Source organism: Mus pahari, chromosome 10 (genome assembly GCF_900095145.1).
Source record: "Mus pahari chromosome 10, PAHARI_EIJ_v1.1, whole genome shotgun sequence".
Classification (NCBI taxonomy): Eukaryota; Metazoa; Chordata; class Mammalia; order Rodentia; family Muridae; genus Mus; species Mus pahari.
The window spans coordinates 84,746,237-84,753,472 of record NC_034599.1 but is presented as its reverse complement, the minus strand read 5'-3'; the positions used below and the strand labels follow the sequence as shown (position 1 = coordinate 84,753,472).

Here is a 7,236-nt window from a genome sequence, read left to right as displayed (position 1 = left end):
TATCAAAACGAACCATGAAAAAGCTGTAAAGAGTAATCTGTATTTGATCACTTCTGATTTAAATGCATTCAGAAAAATGAAATGAGTTTATATTTTTGACACTTCACTATTTCTTTCTCTATATATCTAAATGTCTCTCTCTCTCTTTTTTTTTTTTTTTTTTTTTTTTTTTTTCTTTTCTCTATTGAGAATCAAACCCTGGACCCTGTGCATGCTAAACAAGCACTTTATGACGGATATACACTCACAGTCCTTACCAAATTCCAAGTTGTACAGTTGTTTGTTTGTTTGTTTGTTTGTTCGTTTGGCTTAAGGTAGTTTCATTGAAAGATGGGGTGATTTGGAGTTTAGTAGCTCTGTGAGCAAATTCTTGCTATCCCAATCACTATGGTTTTCAGCACAGACCTAAGTCACTGAGACTCTGTCACCTGTGTGTCAGACTAGAATAAGAATATCTACCTTTTAGCACTGCATGCAGTAAGAGCTCAGTAGGATATAAAGGACATTTTGAATTCAGTGCTTATTCAAAAGGTTGAATAAATGGTGGTTACACTTTAGTATAATGAGATGCCTAAGACAGTGGGACACTGGGGGCTGTTTGTAATGGGAAAGGCTCTGCAATAGTTGAGAGGATAATTAAAAATGACAGAGTTGGGAAAGAGTAAACAAACAGAAAAACAAAATGTTAAAATAAAGAAAGAAAGGCACTTAGCAGCCAAATATGTGCATACAATACTATTCTTACTTTTGAATGGTTCATATAAGAACAAAATGTCCTAGTGAATGAAAAAAAATTTTAAAAAGCAACATTATAAAACTATAGGGAAATGAAGCAAAATATCAAATAAACTAGATTAAACATGGAACTTTTGTCAAAAAGCAATTGAATTATGCATAGAGAACAATATAATCATCAAAATCCTGGAGAAGTCTTGAGAAGAAGATAAAATGAAAACAAAACAAAATAAGACAAGACAAGACAAAACAAAACAAAACAATAAAACGCAAGGAAAGACATCAAAAAAATCAACAGCACGAATAGAGAAATGAGAAATTTTAAAAGATGATTGTTTAAGTCAGTAGAACACACACCATAGCATTCTCCATGTTGACAGCAAAAAGAGATCCCTGGATAGGGAAAAGGACACACAAGTTAGAAAGCAGTTTAAAATTCTCCAGTTAAAACAGTATATTTATTTAGGCAATAAACGGTAAAGTGTGTGTGTGTGTGTGTGTGTGTGTGTGTGTGTGTGTGTGTGTGTGTGTGTGTGTGAAAAACATGTATGAGTCTTTGTTTTCAAATGCAAAGAATTTGGAGGTTAGGCATGGTGAAACTACTCCATTTTCTTTGAAATTTCTTTATCTTTGGTGTAGAAATGAGCAACTTGATGTTTGCTTACTCATCCACCCCGGCAGACAAGAGAAGGACGAAATCCACAGTTAGAATAGCTGTCTTCAACGTGCATCGTTTTATGACAGCCAAACAAACTGTTCCCAGCCACCCATGAAGACATCTAAAATCATTGAGATAATTCTTCCCCTTCTCTAACAAAACGACGCCTGTACAGTGACCACAACTCGCAAGGCAGGTATACTTGTTCCCACTCAGGACTTCAAGGAAGCAGCTGCTTCTCACTAAGCTTTCTATGTTTTTTCTCCTTTTCTAAATTCAACATCACCCAACCACTTTTCTTCGTTGTTATATGTCCCCGAGTTCGTGACTGTATGCCCTTATATTGGAGAAATGTCCCATGAGTAAACTTGTCATGCACCCTTAACACCAAGCTGCCGCACCTGCAGCTGAGCCAGCTCCCTGCCCAACTTGCAGTGCAGTGACACAGGCTGGCGGATATCACCAAGAGCACGAACTTCTTATGAGACAGACAGAGAAAACCTTTTCAGAACCGTGGCAAGTCAAGAAGAAGCAAAGGTAAATATTTCTGTGGCTGTGCTTTGTTTCCCTTTTTTTTTTTTTTTTTTACAAGAAACAAATATGTCCATATGGGGAAGATAGCTGAGCAAGGAGCTTGGTTATGCCCACCCAGTGTGTGTGTGTGTGTGTGTGTGTGTGTGTGTGTGTGTGTATACGACGGTGTTTCTGAATTCAAATTGGTAAGTCAGGAAATAAAATAATTTACAAGTTAAGAAGAAAGGTTTAAAAAGATGTGGCTAAAATAGATGTAAACAGCTAACTAACATATGTAGTCCATGTGTTTCTATTTATTTTATTGCTTAATTCTTAAATGTATTATTTGTGCGTGTGTAGTGTGCACGTGGACATGTGTACTACAATATGCCTGAGACAATCAGAGGAAAACTTTAGCACTTTTGCTTGAGTTTAGAGGATCAAACATAGGTTGTCAGTTTTGTGAAATATATATATATATATATATATATATATATATATATATATATATGTAAATATATATATATTTACAATCATTCTGGTCCAGTCCATATTTTAAAAATGAAAGTTTCATGCAAAATGAAATATGTTTATGATAAACAAAAAAGGCTATGCTAGTAAAGATTGCACGGGAATTAAGGAATAATCAGAAATAGAAGGTAGACTTTTTATCTTGCTTGAAACTCGACATTGGAAAGGGCTATGCAGCACATCTGTTCTAAATGATCACTTCTAATATTTTTTAAAAGAAGATAGCTGAAAAATTTTGGACAAGAACTCTACTGACAACTGGAAACAAAGTGTACCCAGGTGGTGGGTCTCGTCTGTGGCAATATATTTTTCTGTCTGACCAATTGAATATGGCCATAAAGGGAATAAAACCCCATGTAATCTCCAGCAGTGACAGTTTAATCAATTGTGTAAGAGAGAAAAGAAGCAGAGTCCCCTAATTTTAATATTTGCATATTTTATTTTTGCACTGGGGAGTTGAGCTTGTGTTTGGCAATTGCTTCCGATTCTGTTTTTAACATTTTTTTTTTTTTTGAAAAAAATTTACAGTGGTAAAGATGATTGAAACAAACAAATCTAATAGAGAATGGCTTCTGTTTCTGAAGTTAAGCATTTTACACGACATGCTTTTTGTGACATTTTCCCCCACAGAGAATGTATGTGCCAGACATGGCTTGCAAACTCCCAATATGAGCACCTGCTATCGACATTTGGAGATCCACCCTGAAGACAAGTGCGAAGCCATGAGGAATAAACTGACATAGGAGCCTTGTTTTGTTAACATTTCTCAAAATGATATATCTGACTAACTACATCTGCTTCTCACCAAGGTTTCTAAAATGGTTTACAAACACAGGAGTCATTTTTTACAGTGTTATAGTGAAACAGTAAGTATAATAAAATTAATAAAACTCCATTTTTCCTATAATTGACAAAATATGTTGTTGCTTATGATGTAATAATACATTCTGGGACAGATTTTTCAGATAAATAAGATGCAAGCAATTTGAACTCATCATGAGTGACTGTTCTGTTGCTCCCATGAGTACATTAAAAATCTCATCAAAACAATGTTGGATTTGAATTACTGGAACATGGAGAACGATGTCTTTTTGCACCAATGCATGTTAGCCTTCACTATGAAAGCCCCCAAACCCATGTTGAGTAATTTAAAAAAAAAAATGATAGTGCTCTACTTGAATAGTGATTTAGAATCTCCTAGTAAGCACTGAATTAAGCTGATATTTCACCACAGAAGAAAATATAATATTTTGATTCTTTACAATATGAGACAAATGATTAAACAAAGGGTTTTAAAGGTTTTATGTATTAAATTCAGCTTAGGAATATAATTTTACAGATATATACATATGTGTGTTTGCCTGAATAGGTCAGTCAATGTGTTATAAAAATATCTAACCAAATCTTATGAGAAATAACCAAATGTGAAGCTATGGGAAGATAGCCACACATTTTATCCAGAAACAGAACAGATTACCTTTTGTCCATGAAAAGCCCACCAAGAAAACAGGGCCACTGTTATATAACAGGTATAAACTCCTTTGGGAGTAAGCATAGATTAGAATTAGATTCAGGCACAGAATATGCCAAACTTTGAGAAAGGTCTTGATACTTCCATCTATATTCAGATGTTCATCCTTTCAAGGAGGTCACATGTGAATGAATATACGACCCAGGTTACATTTTCAAGTGAGCCTAGTTTCTTTAAAACATGACATAATGACGGACTGATCCCCAACAATGCAGCTCCATGGGGAAATATGGCCAAGAGTCAGCACATTTTCTGAACACACAGAGAGAACTGATTTTGCAAGGTGTGTCTTGAAGCAGAGATATTCTGTTTGGCTTGAACACAGTCTTTAACCATGGTAGCTAGGTTGATATGGAACAATCAACCATATGTAATACCTTTCACAGCACCCAGACTCATTGCCTGTTCTTCAGATAAACTGACAACACTAAATTTAGTCAGTGCCTCAAGTAGCTTCAATTATGTGGGCGGTATACACTTTACACTGCACATCTACAAATGCAGACTAGGAACTTTAATCTGGCACCCATTTTTTAAAGTTGTTATTCAATGAAATAAGCATTAAAAATGAAGAGTTGACAGATGTCAGTATAAGGATGGAAGTCACAACTAAGTAATATTTGTCTAATAGCTTATTTATTTATTTATTTATTTGGGAATTAGTAACTCATTTGATCCTTTCAGATTGGGACTGGATCATGATTACTCTCAAGCTTGGAATGATTGATGTAGAGAGCCTGAGAGATATGGAACTGTCTAAGGAATGATGTGTTTACTTGGATATACGTATTTAGAATGTTTTGTAAAGATACAGGTGTGTATGCACACACACATGCAGGTTTGGAACCTCACTTTTGAGATTTCACTGCTTCCCGTTTAACTTTATACCATGAGAAATGTGTGAATTTGAAAATTTCTCCTCCTTCTCTTAGTATCTTAGCAAAAATTTCTAGTTCAGTGCTTTCCAGAATGATTCCTTCAGGTGTAAACTTAGGGTTTTTAGAGTTTTTCAAAATCAAACATCTAAGAAATAAAGCATCTGAACAATGGAAGTTTTCCAGTGGAAATATTCTGTTTGGGTTTTTTTTCCAGCATTTTTTTATTACCATGCAAATTGTTCCTCAAAACAACTGAAATGCAACAGATAAGGGGTGTGTAGATAATTCCAAAATACTAAGAACCCGAAGCTTCATGTCTAGAGTTTCCATAAACTCAGTGGTGTTTATGAGCCTAGGGAGCTGCGCTGGCTGAGTTGTACACCTGTTGAAATAAGAACATTGGCTCCCCACAAGAGTCTCTTGATTTAGAAAATAACAGTTCATGTTATCATCCACTGTAAAGTAAACGATACTGTGACATTTTACACTTGATTTTGGAAGCCCACGAGGATAAGAGCACCCAGATGTTTACAATGACTGTTTTCCCCTCAAGTGTCTCCAGAGGCTTGCTTTGAACCATAGGAAGCTAGTAACAATTTTGGCCAAAACTTTTCTCTGGATCTTATTTTTTTTTTCTTTTAAGATTTATTTTATTTTTAACACTGTGGGGCTGGGGAGGGAACATAGGCTTATGGGTGCAGGTGCCCACAGAAGCTAGAAGGCTTCTGATACCCTGGAGCTAGAGTCACAGCTGGCTGTGAAGTGTCCCACACCAGTGCTCAGAACCAAGTTCACAGTTGGCCTCACTCCTCCTTTTAAAACAAAATGATCTGAGAACCAAGATATGTTAGGAGTGTCTCAGACACAAGAGGGAAGATGCCCAATGACACGAGGGAAACACAAACAACTCTCTCTGTGTCTCTCTGTGACTCTATGTCTCTCTGTATCTCTGTGTCTATGTCTTTCTGTCTCCTCTGTCTGTCTGTCTGTCTGTCTGTCTGTCTGTCTGTCTGTCTGTCTGTCTGTCTGCCTGTGTGTGTATTCCTCCCTCCATCTCTGTCTCTGGCTCTCTGTCTCTGTCTCTGTCTCTCTGTTGCTTTCTTTTTCTCTCTCTCCATCTCCAACTCCATCTCTGTCTCTCTATCTCTGTGTGTCTGCTCTCTCTGTTTGTCTCTCCATCTTCATTTCTGTCACTTTGTGTGTCTATCTGTCTGTGAGTGTTTGTGTGTGTACGTGTGTATGTATGTATGTGTGCATGTATGTATACATGTAGGCTTTGGATGGTTAGTTACATAGTGTCTTATTTTCAAGTGCTCTCTGCACTGTATCTTTTGGAATGGGTCTTGCATTGAACTGAAAGGATACCAACAAACCCCAAGAATCTTCCCATCTCTGTTTTCCCAGTGCTAGATTGCAGATGTGTCTGTGAGTTTTATTCATGCTAGAGATTCAAATTCAGGTCCTCTGGCTTTTACAGAAACCAGTTTATCAACGGAACCATCTCCCCTACCCTTAACTCATCGCTGGTAAGGCCAACATATGGAGGTCAGAACTTATTGTTCTTACATCTACAAAAGCTAGCCATTTATTTCCCCCTTTTTTGTTCTTAAAACACACACACACACACACACATATAAATCAATCAAAAGCCAATAGCTGGGGAAAAAAAAACTATTGGTAATGTGGAATATAATTGCAACCAGTTCAAGGGATGATTAAAAAATAAATGTGCTCATAGCATCCTCTCAACGGCTGTGTCCCCCATAGTCCAGTGCTTGCCGCTCGCCATCATCCTCCAGTCTATTCTTGGTTGTGGATTCCCCTGTGCTCCTTGTGCACTTTAAGTTTAATTTTGCATTTAAAAACTCAATTGGCTCATCTGTTAAGCATTAAGCAGCTCCCTTTTGAGCCACAGGGGGAGCCCTGGGAAAACCCACAGCTGCTAGAACATGGAAAATGGGTTTAAAACACAAAACCATTTTGGAACTTTAAAGCATTTTAGCAGCCGTGAATTTCCCAGTTCTTACCCCCCAAATGGTTCATCTGTTTAACTTTTATCTGGTATTAGAAAGCACAAACCAGCGCATTAAATAGCCCTCAGATGAGTTTTTGCTTAGTACAAAATGAAAGTAAAAGCTAAGGCAGCCCTGTGGGAAGATCTTTCAGAGAGCTATGGACTGAAATACCTTCAAGCATATTCTCCCTCCAGTCACAGACACTGTTCTGCAGCTCAGACATGCCTTCCTAGAGCTAACTTTTCTTCTACTCACTTAGACACCCACCCCCACCCAACCCCCCTCCCGCCAAAAAAAAAAAAAAAAAAAAAAAAAAAAAAAAAAAAAAAAAAAAAAAAACAAGAGTATAAATGACAATGACAATGCTGCAAAGTT

At 36.9% G+C, this 7,236-nt stretch overlaps 1 long non-coding RNA gene across 1 annotated transcript; it reads left to right on the top strand.

Moving 5' to 3' along the window:
- The first annotated feature begins 1,824 nt into the window (after window positions 1–1,824).
- LOC110327260 lies at window positions 1,825–5,448 on the top strand. The gene is made up of 3 exons (XR_002380824.1): window positions 1,825–1,930; window positions 3,068–3,303; window positions 4,653–5,448. It is a non-coding gene; the product is annotated as an uncharacterized LOC110327260 (long non-coding RNA).
- The last annotated feature ends 1,788 nt before the right edge of the window (window positions 5,449–7,236 follow it).